This window comes from Eubalaena glacialis, chromosome 8, assembly GCF_028564815.1.
Source record: "Eubalaena glacialis isolate mEubGla1 chromosome 8, mEubGla1.1.hap2.+ XY, whole genome shotgun sequence".
Classification (NCBI taxonomy): Eukaryota; Metazoa; Chordata; class Mammalia; order Artiodactyla; family Balaenidae; genus Eubalaena; species Eubalaena glacialis.
Window position 1 is genome coordinate 58,771,390 of NC_083723.1, and position 17,088 is coordinate 58,788,477.

General features: G+C 37.9%; 1 long non-coding RNA gene across 2 annotated transcripts in view; it reads left to right on the top strand.

The window, feature by feature from the left end:
• Positions 1–9,557, top strand: part of LOC133096220 (uncharacterized) — a 77,598-nt gene extending 68,041 nt beyond the window's left edge. For both annotated transcript variants that reach the window (XR_009701751.1, XR_009701752.1), the window contains 2 exons: positions 1,124–1,163; positions 9,479–9,557. This is a non-coding gene — a long non-coding RNA (uncharacterized LOC133096220). The remainder of the gene's footprint in view (positions 1–1,123; positions 1,164–9,478) is intronic.
• The last annotated feature ends 7,531 nt before the right edge of the window (positions 9,558–17,088 follow it).

The window sequence follows — 17,088 nt, forward strand, 5'->3', positions numbered from 1 at the left end:
ACCTCTGAGAAAATCACACTTGTGACTGAATCACATCCAAGGAAGTATAGTTACCAAGGCATAAGTTAACTTAGGATAAGAAAAATCCAGTTTGACTATAGCCCTATACAGCAACACCTCCCTTTCCAGAAGGTGTAATGAATTGTCAGTGTACAGGTTTGTAGACTTACTTATATGGGAAATTCTTCCTCTGAGAAAGGTCCCTTGGTTTCATTCTGGTGGTGCTATATCAACAAGGCTCTTGACCACTTGGTTCATGAAAGCTTGCTGTTCATGAACTAAACTCATGTACATTCTAATAGTAAAGGCCTTAGGATGTATAATTCCTTCTTTAATTATCAAGCAGCTTGGGCTCTGAATGGTGTTTTCATATATGAGAGGGAGGGAGAGTGAAAGCAAAAGAGAGAGAGAAAGTGAGGGAGAAAAAGAGGGAGAGAGAGGTCTAGGAATATTTTGCTCTACTGTTTCAAAAGGGAAAGTTGTCTAAATTGTTCTATCTTGAGGTTACCTGAAGAAGGGTGCTCATAAAATAAGACGGCTTCCTGCTGCAGACGTCAGTTTTACTGTGGATTGCAGGAAAGTTTTACATGGATTTTTGATATCTGTCAAGGAAAGGGAAGTTAATGTTCTGCCGGGCAGGGAAGGTAAATATAAAACACATGGGCTCCTCGGAAACTGAACAAAACGTGGGAGCCCTCACTCATCCTTGGGAATGTGGTAAAGCTATGAAAGCAGAACCATCATCACTCCATCTTTCTTGGCATTAGTCCCATGTCAGCATTCTAGAAAGCCTTCTCTACCCTTCCTTCCATTTCACACCTCTGATAACATCTGATGAGACTGGCAGGATAAAGTTGAATAACTCACGGAAAAGGGATGCATTCCTTTAAATCTTCACCCTGCTGGGTACCTCAGTATATCGAGGATGGATGCCTCTATTCTAGGCCCCATCCCTCAATTACAGTAGCTTTGCAGTACTCTTATCTGGATGGATTGAAGACCTAACAGAAGTGTGGGAAAAGTATTAGGCATCCTCAGGAAAGGAAAGCAAAGAACTTATCGAAACAGGACGTAGGGTGCTACCTTGTAGCCCAAAACTCAATTTTATTTTTTTATTTTTTAGTACACAGACTGATGCCATGAAAGCAACTGCCAACAAATCAGTAAGTATAGTCCAAGGGATTTATTCTTTTTTTTTAAAAAGTTGAAGATGTAAGGTAGTAAATTACTGTAAGATATATACTCAGCCAAAGCTAACCTGGGGGGTGTGTTATATAAGTGTGTTGTATACGCATGGGCATATGGTCACATACACATGTATCAAGGAATGGATCTGTCATCCTGAATATATTCAATCTCTTCTGAAACACTGGGCACTGGAAGTTGGAAGCTGCGGCAAACACAGCATATGCTGTAAGCATTTCACTTATTAAAGTATCTGACACTTGGCAGGTGCATTCAAGAATGACAACTCTTGGCAAGTTCATCTTAGCCTTGCACACGAATAATAAAGAGAAAGGAATATTTTCAGTCTGGCAGAAATAAGCAACAGGTGCTAAAGGCCTTGTGCTGTAGTTGAACAGGAGGGAGTATATTGAACAGTGTGAAATAAGCAAACATAATTATAACATACTTGTAATGAAAATGATGGCTCCTAATTAATTCTGGTCTAGACTTGTTCAAAGACCCTGGGGCCAGCACACCTTAGGGGAAGGATTATACCCTTTAAAAAAAACAAATGCATAAAATATTTAATAGTGTACCCTTCATAGAGTAAAAGTCCCTTAGGGATTCTAAAATCTAAGGGCTATTTTTTCTGACGTGGAGCTTTAGTGGTAATCCCATATGTTCAGGGCTGTGGAGCCTCCAGTATGTCCTTATCTAGAATCTATTTGTCCGCTCTTTAGCGTAAGGAGCTTAATCCAGTATTTTATTCTCATCTCTCATTCATTCTGGTTCTTGAAACAGATTATTTATTGCATCAAGGCTGCTATTCACCACACATGTAAGATCTCTAATGTCAAGAGCAGTTATTCTTGAGTGACTTCTGTTCTAGAAGCTGTCAATGAAGATGGTATAGCCCAACGTTCATACACCATTGTATCCCTACTGTATCTTTTGTGTCTAGTGCTTTGTTTGCAAGATTACTAAGAATGCAATAGGGCAATCTTGACAATTGTAGTAAAACTGACAAAAATATTTAGGCTCTGGAGTAAGATTTGCCAAATTCAGAACTGTTTCTAAATCCTGCATATGTGGTTTTGACTTGATTAGTTCAATTCCCCAAGACTGTTTCTTTTTCCATAAAGTGAAGATAATAAAAGTCTTTACTTCACAGGCTCTTTTGAGAACTGAGTTAAGTAATTCATATATTTACCTTAGTAGAATATCACATTGTGTTTATTTGAATATGTTACTTTCATTTATGTTTTCTAGAGTAAATTCCATTGAAAATAACAGAGTGGGAACAGGCGTTGGTCAGAAAGATCATATGACATTCACACTTCTCTAGATGCAATTTCTAGGATAAACCTTCTTCCTTTATCATGATCTGAGGCTTTGCTACATAAAGTGTGGTCCATAGACCAGCAGCATTGGCATGGCCTGGGAGCTCGTGAAAAATGAAGAATCTTGGGTCCCACCCCAAACTAACTGATTCATAATCTGTATTTTAATGAGATCCCAAGTGATTTGTGTGCACTTTAAAATTTGAAAAGCTCTGGTCTCTACAGCTTAGGTCCTTACGTATCCTTTTAGATTTTCCTGATCTTACCCCTAATTTAATCATGTTTATTATTATACCTGTGTATTTTTGTTAGCCCAAATGTTTACTTTTAAAATTTCTGAATTGCTAGACCAGTCTTTCAGAATAAGTGACACTTTATTGATGCACGGTATTTTAATTTTTCTGGTACACACTCAGACCCCAAAAGCCATATTGATGCTACCTCCCCTTCCTTCTCTCACCCCGAAACACCTTAAAGACTCTTATCATTTGATTCCTAGATTTTGATTTGCCTGTTTCTAGAGAAACTACTAGGACATATTGGGCAGTTCCCTCTTCTGATTTTGAAATTGAAATAACATCTATGTGGGGCTTAGTGAGAGAAATGTAAGAAAGGCATGGATCATTGGATCATTGCTTCATTCCATAAATTACTTTTCTTGTCGGTATTATTAAATCATTGATAGATTTAATTCTGCCTTGAAGAAAATGTGTAGTTAAAAAAAAAAATGTTTCGAGACAAATTTTGACCATGCTTAATAGAAGACAAATGCATTCAAATAAATTGAAATTAATTCAAATTAATCATTTAAAAGTTCAGGTAAAGATTTTTTTTTAAATGATTGGTACAAGGTTCTGCTAAATTTACATATTTTTTTCTCTTTTAAATAACACTTTCAAGTTACATACAGTCCTTTAACTTTTTTATGTGTAACACTATTATTATTTCCAATTAATGGGGATATTTTCCATACTGATTTTTTTTTTCACTGACTATTCGACCACCATCTCATAACAAAGACAGCTTGAGACTGCGTGTTAACAAAGTCAGACGCTACAAATGAACTTCACAGTTCTCTGCACTGCGCATTCTCACCTCATGAATCCGAAAGTGTTTATGAATTTGAAAGATTGCTGCTGGTGGATGATCTCACCTTCCACGCTTCCATATTCTCTGGTTACGGTTTTTCTCCTGTAAATGGCTCCCTGTACTTGGAGCTGCAGTGCCAAACTTTCTAGACAGGCATAAATTACTGCTGTGTCTCCCTTTCTCTTTTTCATTTATATTTCATACTGTATGACAAACTGAAACATTGAGTAACGGACGGTGCTAAGGGACGGTGACTATTTACTGTGTTTTTTTCGTACTCTGGGCGTTTTATATGTCTGAAATACCGAACTGTATGATACTAGAGATCAAACAATAGGACTTGAAATTTTTCATTTGTTGCAGGGAAGCTTTGGTTTTATAAAGGCAGCTGCAAATTAGACTTTAATTGCTAACTGAAAGGAATGGTTGCAATATGTTGTCAGGCAAAATATGAAAAATACAGAAAGGTCAAAGTAGTAAAGTATATATCCACTTACGTAGAGCACTGAATCATTCACTGAGCTGACATTCCTGCTGTAAACTCACTCACTTTCATAAAAGATATTTTTCCATTTTAGGAACAAGAAAGATGTCTGTGTCATGCCAGCCCTAATACCTAACATCTTAATGGGAAGGGCGGCAGAGCAAATACCTTTCTTTCTCTTACTTGGTTCATTTTTAATTTATAGGCTTTAAAACTATTTATCAACTAACTTCCTTCCTCTCTTCCTTCCATCCTCTTTTTTCCCAAATAATCTTAAATTTTCTCCTGAGGGGAATACCAGTTTTCTCCTCACTGTTCATGTAGTACGTGCTCCCTACAAATTCTTTATTTTTACCCTAAAGATAGAGGCTGTCTTATTTTCTGAAACAGACTGGGTGCCAATTTTTAAAAATTTAAAACAACTAATAATAGTGGTAAACTCTGTACTTTCTCTCAAAAAATTTTCCCCCAAATTAGGGCTTGACATTATATTGGAACTGAAATGCTCAAGTTAAAAGAAGGAAGGAAATGAATATTTATTGAGGGTCTACTATGTGCCAGAAGTTTTCCCTACATGATTTCTTTTAATCCTCATCACAGCACTGTGTGAGAGCTGTTATTCTCTCTAATTTGCAGTTTAACAACTGCAATTCAGACAGTCAGTAGCTTGCCCAACATCATATAGCTACTAAATCTGTATGACTCCAAAGTGTTCAGTCTTTCCCACTTTATTATATACCAGTGTCCTCTCCCTCAATTTTGCAAATGAGACCCATGAGGAGCAAAGAGACCGGGGGCATAAATTGGTGTCTGAGTTTGAATTGGATAATAGGTTCTCTGTTCATCCCACTGTGCCATTGGCAATACGAAGATGGGGAAAAAACTTGTGCAGTTGGCCCTAAAATTAAAATTCACATTAAAAAATCTGTAAGAAAATTTACCATGTTCATTTTTTTGAGGGATGGAATCTATTAATATATTTCCTGTCTATTACTGCAAATAAAATCTCATGTGATTCCTCCTCATGTTTCTTTCTATCTCTTTCTCTCTTCAGTGCCATGAGTTGATCAGACCCCAGAGATAACGACTGTTATTTTTAAGGAATTCTGTATGTGGTTGCAGGCAACACAACTTTTTCGTCTCCATGGAACTGGAGCATAGGTCAGATTATGCCGGGCCAAACTCCAAATCTATAGAATGAATTTTCTATTTTTCCAACCATTAAGGCAGACTGTCCTCATAAATTTATGCAACTGTTCAAAGAGTGAGCCTTATCTTTTTCCTATTTCTCTCTCTAACTTCTTCCTCCCAACTTCAGAGTTGAAACACAGTAGGGACTCGTAGTACAATAAATATTTTTGCATACTTGTTACTCTTTTTTCCTCCCACCAGAGTTTACACAGAACAAGAACTCCACAGATGATAAACAGATACAGATGTTTTCCATGACTGTTACCATATTTACAAATGAAAATATAAGATTTGGTAGGTAAGAGTTAGTTAGACTGGGGGAAAGGATTGAAAAAGTTTCAAGGTTGTGTTAAGACTTCTTATACCCATTGCTTTTGGAGAGTTAATAAAAAACAAAAACAAAAACCACATAGCAAAACCTGACATCACCTGCCTTAGAGGTGTGCAGAAAGTAGGCTATACATCCTCTACACCCAGGCCAGCTTGAACCACTCCCTGTTCCTTAAATATACCTTGTTCTTTCCCTTCTCTGAGCTTCTTTTTAAGATGTTCCCTCTGATATAACTGTCCTCTCTTCCTCCCCTTCTACCCGTCAAATTTCCACACATCTCTCAACATTGGGTTTAAATGCCACCTGCTTCATGCAGGCCTCCCATGAACTGAGGGTCAGGAAGTCCCTTCTGTGTGTGACTGTAGCAGTTGGAATACAGATCTTTTGTAGCACTTACCACTCACTGTACTAAATTTGGAATATTTTTATATCGTTATATCTTCCTTATAAGGTAAAGAATTGTTTCTGTATATCAAAAAGTATAATCCTCACTCTTTTCTATTTTTGTTCACTTGGCTTCTGGGGCGTCATGCTTTCTCAGTTCTCCTCCTCCCTCATTGGCCATTTCTTCTTGGCCTCTCACTCTTTCCCTCCCTCCTTCCCTCCCTCTCTTTTGGTTTTAGTTCCTCAGTCTGGACTCTTCACAATGTAGTAAAGCTTGGTTTTTTAACTTGATCAATGTCCACTCACTCCCAAGATGATCATATAGAATTTTAAAGCTTTAAATATCATCTAAATGCTGATGACTCCCAAATATATGTATCAAGCCTGGATCTCTACCTCAACTCCAGATGGTTATCTCCACCTGCGTGCTGAATCATCTTCACTTGCTTCCTCACTTGGCATCTCACATGAAATGTGTCCAAAACAGAAATCATAACTGCCCCCCCGCCCCACCAAAACTTGCTTTACCTTCCCCTCCTTAGTAAATGGCAACCAACATTTTAGAATCATCGATTCATCTCTTTCTCTTAATTCATGCATACAATCTTTCAACAAATCCTGCTGGTTCTATTTTCAGAATATATTCAGAATCTGACTACTTCTCATCATTTCATGTCTATGACCCTGATCCAAGCCATAATTATCTCTCAGCTGGGATACTCAGTGGCTTGCTAACTGGTTTCTCTTGTCTCTACACTCACATCCTACCATGTGTGTGTGTGCATTTGTGTGTCTATTCAAGAGAGCAACCATCCTGATTTAGATATTATTAAAACTTAGATAATGTCTTCTCTTATTCATCCCCTCCAAAGGCTCCCATCTCGCTCATGGTAAAAACCAAAGTCTTTACAATGGCTTACAAGGCCCTATATAATTTGGCTCCCTGTTACCTCTATGAACTCATCCTGTGCTTCTTCCGGCCCCAGGTGTTCAGTTACGGCATCACTGGCCTCTTTTCTTCAAGTGTTCAGTGTTCCTCCACCTCAAGGCCTTTGTGGCTCCCTCTGTTGGGAAAGAAAGATCTTCCCCAACAACCTCTATTTTTTTGCACCCTCATTTTTTTATCCATCTTTCTTCATATTTTCCCATTATAATCTTATTTCCCCCAGTACTAAGTTCTCTGGTCATCCTGTTTAAACGTCAACCCACCCCCTTCCTTCTCTGCTTGTTATTGGTGTTTGTTTCTGGTTTTCTTTTTTTGTTTTCATAGCCCACCTTTCAGACGGTGCATGAGAGCCTGGCCCAAAGTAGGTGCTCAATGAACGTTTTCAGATTTGTTGACTTTCATAGTGCCTTCCATGCACATAGGAGGTGCTCACTGTTTTTTAATCGACAGTGTGAAGCTCCAAATTATATTTTACACCAGAAAGGGGAATACAGATTTTTATCCATTTCATGAATTTTTCACAGTTAACAAGAATTGAAAGCGGTTGTATATCAGAAACAGGTGTGTTTTATCTGTGTATAGTAAAACACTAAGTTTCAAAGAGTGGAAAATTTTGGTTGTTCATAGCAGAAGGAACTATGGAACCAACAACAGGTTCATCGAGCCAATAGGCTATGTTAAAAGAATATAGACAGTGCCACATATCTAGGAAAATGCTCATTCAAATGTTCTAAGGGCGCCTTTGATCATGTTTAATTAAAGAAATTATAAAATGCTTTTCACTTAAAGTCTTCCTGACACAACCACAATTTGGCAATTGTTCTCAAGCACAGAAGCCAGAAAAAGATAAAACATGGTGGCCTTCTACTCTAAACCCCATAAATAATTTTATACCCCCAAATAAAACAGTTAACAATAAGACATTTTTGAGTGAAAGGAAGAGATTTTGTAAGAACCATTCACACCATAACAGATGTGCTGTCTTGCTTCAGCCTTACTTTATATCTTTCCTTTACCCTTTCCTCTCATTGAGAATCCTATGGCATAAAGTTTCATTTCAAAGATTTAAAATAGGACATGGAATCCTAGGCAGACTTAAGAGCAATTGTACAGAGCAATCTATCGTGGATTTTGTGACTCTTACGCAACATGCATAGTTTCCCTGGGACCAGGATATTTTTGCCCTAAAACTGGCCCAGTTTCCCCTGCACAAGATCATCCTCCTTGCTCAGAAATAATGGTAGAATTGAAATAGATACCACTCAAATGGAAAGAGTTAGTCCGTTCTAATCCAATAGAAAACTACTGGCAATTCTCGGAGGTCACTGAGTTTAGGATCTAGAGATCATCTTCACTTGTCAGAACACTGGACTGCAAAAAGCTCCAGATACAATTTTGAACTACCTAAGCAATTTTCACCACCTTCAGTGTAAGCACCTAGAGGATTTACTGACAAAAGTATGCTGTGCGTGCATTTTTTTTTAAGCATTAGATTGGCAAAAATGCCCTGGATATTTGAGCATAGGCTCCTTTGTCTCTTTCTTTTAACCCTGCCAGACCTCCCTAAGATATATGCCACAGAGAAGCCCCCATCCTCCAGTGTCCATGATGAATGATTTGGGAATAGTCCAAACAGTAAGGGAGGGATTTAGCCCAGTTTCCTTGACTTTAGCCCCATTTATTTATGAGAAGGTTGTGAGGAGATTTACAGGGAAAGTAAAATATTCCATAGTGTGGCTTTTTATGCAGACCTGTGCTTAGGAATAATCATTGCTGTCACTGCTTTAATGTTGAAGGGGGAAAAAAAAAAAGACTTCTGCAACCCACGTGGTACAAAAAAAGAAAACAAAAAAGCAATAAAGGGAAAACCAGGAGTTGTGTAGTTTGATAGTTTCTTTCTAGCTTCTTATTTTATCATTACACCCTTTGCTCCAAAAACTTTACTTTTCTCTAAATTCCATCAAACTTAATTTCTTCATTTCTCTTCTCTCTTCTCCATTCGTGTGTGCGTGTCTGTGTGTGTGACAATAATTGTTAATACCCACAGTACTTCATTATTCCTCAGAAAGACCCTCAAGAGTACATGCCAATAATTTGTCCATTGTGTAAATGATGAAACCAAAACTCAGAAAGTGAACCTTTCTGAACCTAATGTTGATAGGGAAAGAAAGCTAATGGTGGGGCGAGCCCAAATTCAAACTTAGATGCCCCTGACTTGAAAGCCTTGTAGTTAATCACTGTGTCTTCTTGCCCCTTATGTAGAGGAAGAACTGCTGCTGTTTGCTTGCTGGCACGGGGGAGGTCTGTGAGCAGGCCTCTCATATGCCTGGCTCATCGTGCATCCCCTGGCCAATGCACTTGCTTCATTGCTTTCCATGCTTGCTCTTTATTGTGAGAACAGAGTCCTTCTGGGTAAGGAAGTCATTCACTTCCACGTTAAATAATCACGGAGATGCGGGTTTAAACAGAATAGCAAGCAGAATGTCGAAGCCTTATTTAAACTAGAGAGCTGTATTCAGTATTTCTCTTGCTTTTTTTCATTTCAGCTTTAAGTTGTCAGGAGCAATACAAAAGAAGAAGGAAAAATCAGCGATGCCTGATTTCTTTTTCCTAATATTTTCTTATGGCAATTTCCAAACATAAAGTTTGAAAGTTTTACACGGTAAATACCCATATACTCAGCATCTAGTTTCTATAATTTTGCATGCTTTACTTTTCACCTCTCTATCCACTAATCTCTCTATCCACCAATCTATCTTATTTATGTGATACATTTTAAAGTTAACTGCAGATATCAGTGCCCTTCACCTCAAAACAGTATGAATATCATCAACCAGGGTTCAATATTTATTGACTCTTTTTTGTTAAGGTAAATTTTATGTAAGGTGAAATGCACAAATCATGTGCATCATTTGATGATTTTTGATGTGTATCTGCATCCACGTAACTAAAACCTCTTTCAAAGTATAGAATATCACTATGCCAAATCCAACATAATCCTCATCTCCCAGCCCCCTGCTCACAGAGACAATCACTGTCCCAGTTTTTACATCATGGATTACTTTTAGCCATTTTAGTCTTCATAGTCATTCAGACAAATCACATGGTAACTACTCATTTGTGTAAGATTTCTTTTACTTAGCATTATGTTTTTGAGATTTATCCATGGGGTTGTAGTGATATGTTCCTCTTTATTGCTGAGTAATATCCCAGTGTATGAAAATATCACAGTTTGTTTATCCATTCTTCTGCTGATGAAAACTTGATCTAGTTTTTCAGTTTAGGCTTTTAGCGAATATTCTTGTGCAAGTCTTTCTGGTATACACGTTTTCATTTTTCTTAGGTAAATACCTAAGAGTAGAATTGCTGGATTGCAAGGTAGGCATTTGTTTAGTTTTATATAGGAACTGCCAGATCTTTTCCCAAGGTAGTTGCATGGTATTACATTCTCATCAACAATGTATGAATATTCTGTTGGCTCCACAAGCTCACCAACATTTGACATTTTCTGTCTTTTAACGTTTAGATTTTCTGGTGATTATATAGTGGTATCTCATTGTGATTTTAATTTGCATTTTCCTGATGAGTCATGACATTGAACACTTTATTCCTTTGTAAACCGTCCAGTATTTTTGCGTGTTTTTAAAAATTGGACTGTTGCTTTCCTTGCCTGATTTTGAAAACTGAGCAATATTGAATACCAGTGAAATCACTGTGTCATTTAATTAGTTGTCTGAAAACTCAGTCTTAAGAACCATCCAAATTGTACGAGCAATTATAGATAAATCAGGTAAAGGACTATTAGGTGTGGTCTACAATTATAAAGAAGAAAAAAGATAAGATTTTTTACTGTAGTTACTCCAGGGCTGATGTGGGCCTATCCTGTCTGCAACAGAACATGACAGAACAAATTAGCCTGAGACTTGTCAGGCTATCTTTAGCTTTCTCTTTAACTCTCAGAAACTGTAAGATAATCATCCAATTTGGTTAATGCTTCTCTGAACCTGTCCTTCAAACCTGCCACTCTTTCTCCACCATTCATTATTTCCTTGTAAAACTCAAGTGGCCATCTCACATTATTTAATAATTCTATAAGACATGTGGCCAACTGCTAAACTTAACAATGGAGGATCAACTTAAGAAGGAGCAGAGGAGTGATAAATGAATTCCCCTTATTGTCATAAAGTTGGAAAATTATGACCATATGCACGGACTGAGCCAAAAGGGCAGAGAATTCCCTTTGTCTCCTTATTATTCACCCATTGTGCTGTTTTAAGTTCCTTTAGTGGCCAAAGTGTGACAGAAGCAATACATCAGGTTTTTGCCGTAAAATGTTATCTAAAGGCAAAAAGTGGGCCTGTAGGACAGATAGAATTCTACACTGAGCCATGGGATTTATGATAAAATTCTATAACCAAATAAAAAATATCTGTGACTACATTTATGTGAAGCAATGGTGCCATTCTTTGGCTGGTTTAGGTAATCACAGGTGCACATTCTTAGTCATACTAGAGATATATCCCAGTAGACATTTGGGAATCTGTTTTGAATTTAAAGTGGAAGTTCCAAGACAGATTTGGCAATTCTTTTCAAATTCTCTTTTTTCAGAGAAAAATACACATTGTGGAAAAACACTGGAAAAATATAGATTGTGATTCAAAAATAGTGTGCTGTATGTATATATATATATACAGAAACATACTCTTCTGATTTTGATAGATTAATTTTCTGTGACACCTCTGGATATGCTTTGGGCCCATGTGAAGAGAAATATTTAAATAAATATATTCTGTGACTATGAAACAGGAGTTTAGCAATGAGCACAAACTGCAAACAAAGCAAAGACGGAAAATCAGAGGGACCCAAATTCCAACTCAATATTGGACGAGTTACACTCTGAATAAATGGTTGCGATGGTATTTTTAAATATTCAAATTGGTTTCCTGAGGAACATTAGCTATCAGTGTTTCAAAAAGAAATATTAAGGTGTTTTAATCAAAATTAATAGTAATCTTCCTTTCCTCATTACTGTAATTAATATGCCTGCTTCTCTGTCACTATAAATTTAATTTTATCACCTAAGGCAGGCAGTGAACTTGTGCTGTCTGAATTTATTTTTTTTTCATTTCCACAGGGTAGGAAAGAAAGGATTTGGAGCATTTCTGTATCTTTTTTTTTTTTCAGAAAGAGGCCAGAACATGCCATATTGTAAATATTAGCCAAAAATATATGCTAATGAGAAAAATTCAACAATCCTCATGGGAAGCCAGTTGTTTATTCTTTCTCCTTGCTTCCACTTCTTTCCCATTTCCCTGTGGCCTGCTGGGAATGAGTGTATCAAAGAGCTTACACTTCTGTTGGAGTATGACTGGGCCTATATGGTCTAAAGTCTAGTGTGCATGTAGAGAGGCAGCTTCCTGGTTCAGTGACCATTCTGTAAAATAGAATTTTCCTGTACATGGCCTCTTGCTGTAAATCTGAGTTGCAGATTTATGGCAAGATATTCCCCCAGTCCTGGAAGATCCAGGTAGGGCCTGGGGTGCCTGGCATCCTGGTTCAGTAGCCTCTTGCTATAAGCAACATTGAAATGATTCATAGATAATGACCCCCAAACACTGGGTTGCAAGAAAGGCCAAGTGATACCTTCAGCTATCTGACAATCTGAATAGTCTTTCTCAACTCAACAGCAAAAATACAAACAGCCCAATCGAAAAATGGGCAGAAGATCTTGAAAGACATTTCTCCAAGGAAGACATACAGATGGCCAGTAGGCACATGAAAAGATGCTCAACATCACTAATTATTAGAGAAATGCAAATCAAAACTACAGTGAGGTACCACCTCACACCAGTCAGAATGGCCATCACTAAAAATTCTGCGAATAACAAATGCTGGAGAGGGTGTGTAGAAAAGGGAAAACTCCTATACTGTCGGTGGGGATGTAAATTGGTGCAGCCACTATGGAGAACAGTATGGAGGCTCCTTAAAAAACTAAAACTAGAACTACCATATGATCCAGCAATCCCACTCCTGGGCATATATCTGGAGAAAACCACACTTCGAAAGGATGCATGCACCCTAATGTTCATTGCAGCACTATTCACGATAGCCAAAACATGGAAGCAACTGAAATGTCCATCGACCGAGGAATGGATAAAGAAGATGCAGTACATATATACAATGGAATACTACTCAGCCATAAAAAAGAAAATAAGGCCATTTGCAGCAACATGGATGCAACTAGAGATGATCATCCTACCTGAATAACTCAGAAAGAGAAAGACAAATACCAGATGACATCACTTATATATGGAATCTAAAATATGGCACAAATGAACCTATCTAAAACACAGAAACAGATTCATGGACACAGAGAACAGACTTCTGGTTGCCAAGGAGGGGGAGGTTGGGGGAGGGATAGAGTGGGGGGCTGGGGTTAGCAGAAGTAAGCTATCATTTATAGAATGGATAAACAACAAGGTCCTACTGTATAGCCCAGGGAACTATATTCAATATCCTATGATAAACCATAATGGAAAAGTTTTTTTTAATAAAAAGAATGTATTTTATATATATATATATATATAATTAAATCACTTTGCTGTACAGCAGAAATTAACATTATAAATCAACTATACTTCAGTTAAAAAAATTAAAAAATGAAGTCTTTCTCAATGGCTAAGGAGTGTTCTGTACATCAGCAGTCCCCAACCTTTTTGGCACCAGGGGACCAGTTTCGTGGAAGACAGTGTTTCCACAGATGGGAGGGACGATTCAGGCAGTAATGCGAGCGACGGGAAGCAGCAGATGAAGCTTTGATTGCTCGCCCGCTGCTCATCTCCTACTGTGCGGCCTGGTTCCTAACAGGCTGCAGACCAGTATCGGTCCATGGCCCCGGGGGTTGGGGATCCCTGCTGTACATGGACATCTATTCAGGACTCAGGTTCAGATTGTGTTAGTTGGGGCACCCTAACATATTGTAGCTGAGTTTAGGTCTCAGATCCCCAAAGACAGTGGCACGCAGCCTGCAGGGACTAAGAAATTTTGCAGGGACTCTTAGGTTTAGATGTGAGTGGCAGCCTCAATCTCTGTCATTACATATATATGGGATACTTATATAAGTTTTTGACATTTGTGCTCTCAGTGACATTTAAGCTTGTTGCATGTTGGATGCTCTAGCAATGCATACGTTCTGAGTTCTAGTTTGAAATATATGAAAAAGTTCAATTGGATTAAAAATTATTTTGTCCTCAGAAATGCCAACATTAATTGCATTTGTCAGTGAGACATGATGATTTCTTCAAAGGTAAGTAGTTTATACATGAAAGTTAACTCAAGTTTTTCATTGGATATTTGAAAAGATTTTATTTGCCAGTATGATAAAAATTTCAACATTCAGTATTTTCTCTAATGCTCTGTGTCTTTGTAATTATAAAATGTCAAGAAAATGTAATACTTTTTGCCCCCAAAGATATTTATAGACACTCTTAAATCCCTTCCAGTTTCCTCCAGTGAGCCATACAAATCCGGTCATTTTCTCTGTATGCTATGACAAGAAAAGCATGGGGAAGCCCTGCAGCAAGGCATATTGGTTACTGGTCTTTTTATAGGCAGCGGCTACTGGTAACTTAAGGACCAAGGGTGTGTTATCTTCCTCCCTTTACTAACGAATTAAAGTTTCCTCCTCTCATGAGAAATTATAAAACATAAAGGGATCAATCAACTGTAACCTGTACTCTATAACAAACTATATGTGGTTCATAAAATAATTATTTAGCAACCGCAACTATAAGTGATATGCAGGCATTACTATCCAGTATTATCTACCAGCTGCCCCTCCCAGGACCCTGGCCCCAGGCACAGACTAATGCATTTCTCTGTTACACTTCAACAGCCTCTAACCTGTCTTGTTTGCTCTTCCGTTCCATGCTCATGCCTCCCCTCTTTGATCTGGTACTGAGTGCGGAAAGTCTCCAGATACTCTTTTCAAATGCTTTAAAATAATTTTGAAATAAACTTTCTTAATTTATACAAAATACAGAACCGTGAATGAAAGCTATTTGTAAAAACAATAAGCAAAAATGTATAGAGGAGAACTCATTTTTTCCTAAAGTCCTCCCTAATCTCACACTCCTTGCCCCAGCAACCTCTCTCTCCCCCCCTCTCTCTCTCATAATATATGGAACTTCACCTCAGCTGCTCAGATTTCATCAGCTGCAATTTATTGACCAGTGGATTTATTGACCACCCCACCTGGTGCCACAAAGATTTGAAATCACTTTTAAAATAGACACTGCAGGAGTAATTCATGTGTTTCCCTGAGTTCTACACTTAGCTCATTCAATAGACTTAAAAAAAAATCCTATACCAATTTCAAGGGAATATTGGTGGGAGAGACAAATTCTCTGTCTGGAGGTTGGGGGTAGAGTATTGTTCATGGAACACTTCAACCAGAAGGTTGGGCTACTATATCACATGGGCTGGAAGGCTGAGAGCCTTTCACTATTTCTCTGGGGACTTGATGGGTGTAGTCAGACTGCTTTCATTTCTATCCTCCTCCACCGCCACCACCCTCATCCAAACCACCATCATCTCTCACTTGGGCACTTCAATGTTTACCTAGCTGGTTTTGCTTCAGTGCTTTCTCACAGATCATTTGTTCCTCCTAGAATAGCTAGTTATAACATGTTGCTCTTTTCCTTACTCTGACTCACAGCCTTACATCATCTGCCCTCCTCATCTTCTATTCTCTTCCCTGCTCTCTGTGGTCCAGCCACATTGTATTTCTTGCATTTCATCAACTACTCTTAGCCCTTCACATACTTGGGACCTTTGTTTTCATTATTCTTTCTTTCTATCTTATCTTTCCCATCTACCCTGCTCTTTACAAGTCTAGCTTTTTCATATTGATCCTATCCCAGCTCAAACAGCATTTCATCTGTGAGCCTTTCCTGACAATCCCCCTTCAAATAGCATCCCTATTCAAAATCTTCCCAGCCTTCTGTTTATATTCTTTATAGCACTGTCACAATTTGTATTTCTTTATATCATTGTGGCCACTTACGTGCATCTCCTGTACGATAAGAACGCTGGCTCTCTTATTTCATCACTGTGTTTAACAGTAGAGCGAGGAGTAACACTAATTGATCACAAATGAAAAAAATTATTCTTACAAAAGAATTACAGTGGGTTACATAAGAACTTAGATCCAAGAACCAATAAGGAAATAATTTTCTATTTCAGCCATATCAGTTATTATCAAGTATGAAGGATCCAAGTATGACTGAAAATCTCTCTTTGGCAACTGTCTGCTTCATCTGCTTCTTCCTCTTCTCCACCTCCCAGGCACCAGGGTATTTTTGCATCAGTGCAAAAATCTAGCTTGGCAGTACTTCAGCCAAATCTTTGCGATAACATATCTGATGGTCCAAGGTTTTTTTTGTTCTTTTCCCTGGGACTTTTTTACGTAGAATAAAAATGTCCATTTAATCAGTACCCATGATCTTCAGCAAGGGGGCAAGAGGAAAACAATCTGATTATAACGGCATGCAAATGACCACCAGACTTCACACTTCATGGGCATTTCACATTTTTCAAAAGAAACTTATTGATACAGATATTTCCCCTCATAAGAAAAATATTTGGAGGGATAATCTTTAGTACCCCTGACTCCCACATGTCTGAGTTTGGGGCTAGAAGAAAAGGATTTAGGGACTTGACATCTTCCATGTGAAAGATTGCCAAATCTTGCTTAAAGCATACCAACCTACATTAATCCCTAATGAAAGTATCATGCAAGATTTCACTCTTCCTTTTAAATTAGTCAGGCATGCCTTACCTGTCTTCCCTTTCTGTAAGTATTATATTGGTAAGTTTGCTTTGTAAAATGCGTAAACTATATTAAATAATCTGTCAACTGAAAGCGATATTGGATGTGTATTAACATTTTGTTCACATGCATTATACTTTTGCAACCTCGGCTTATTTGTATCAAAATTCCACTGGCAGTGTTCTGCTTTTGATCTGTGAGCTATTAAAAGCCCTGTTACTACAGATGAAAGGAGTGAGAAAGTTCTATATCATAATGCAGTGGGATCAGTAATTCACAGAGCAGGTAATTTGCAATGACTCGCCAAGCCTTTGATTGCACCAGGTT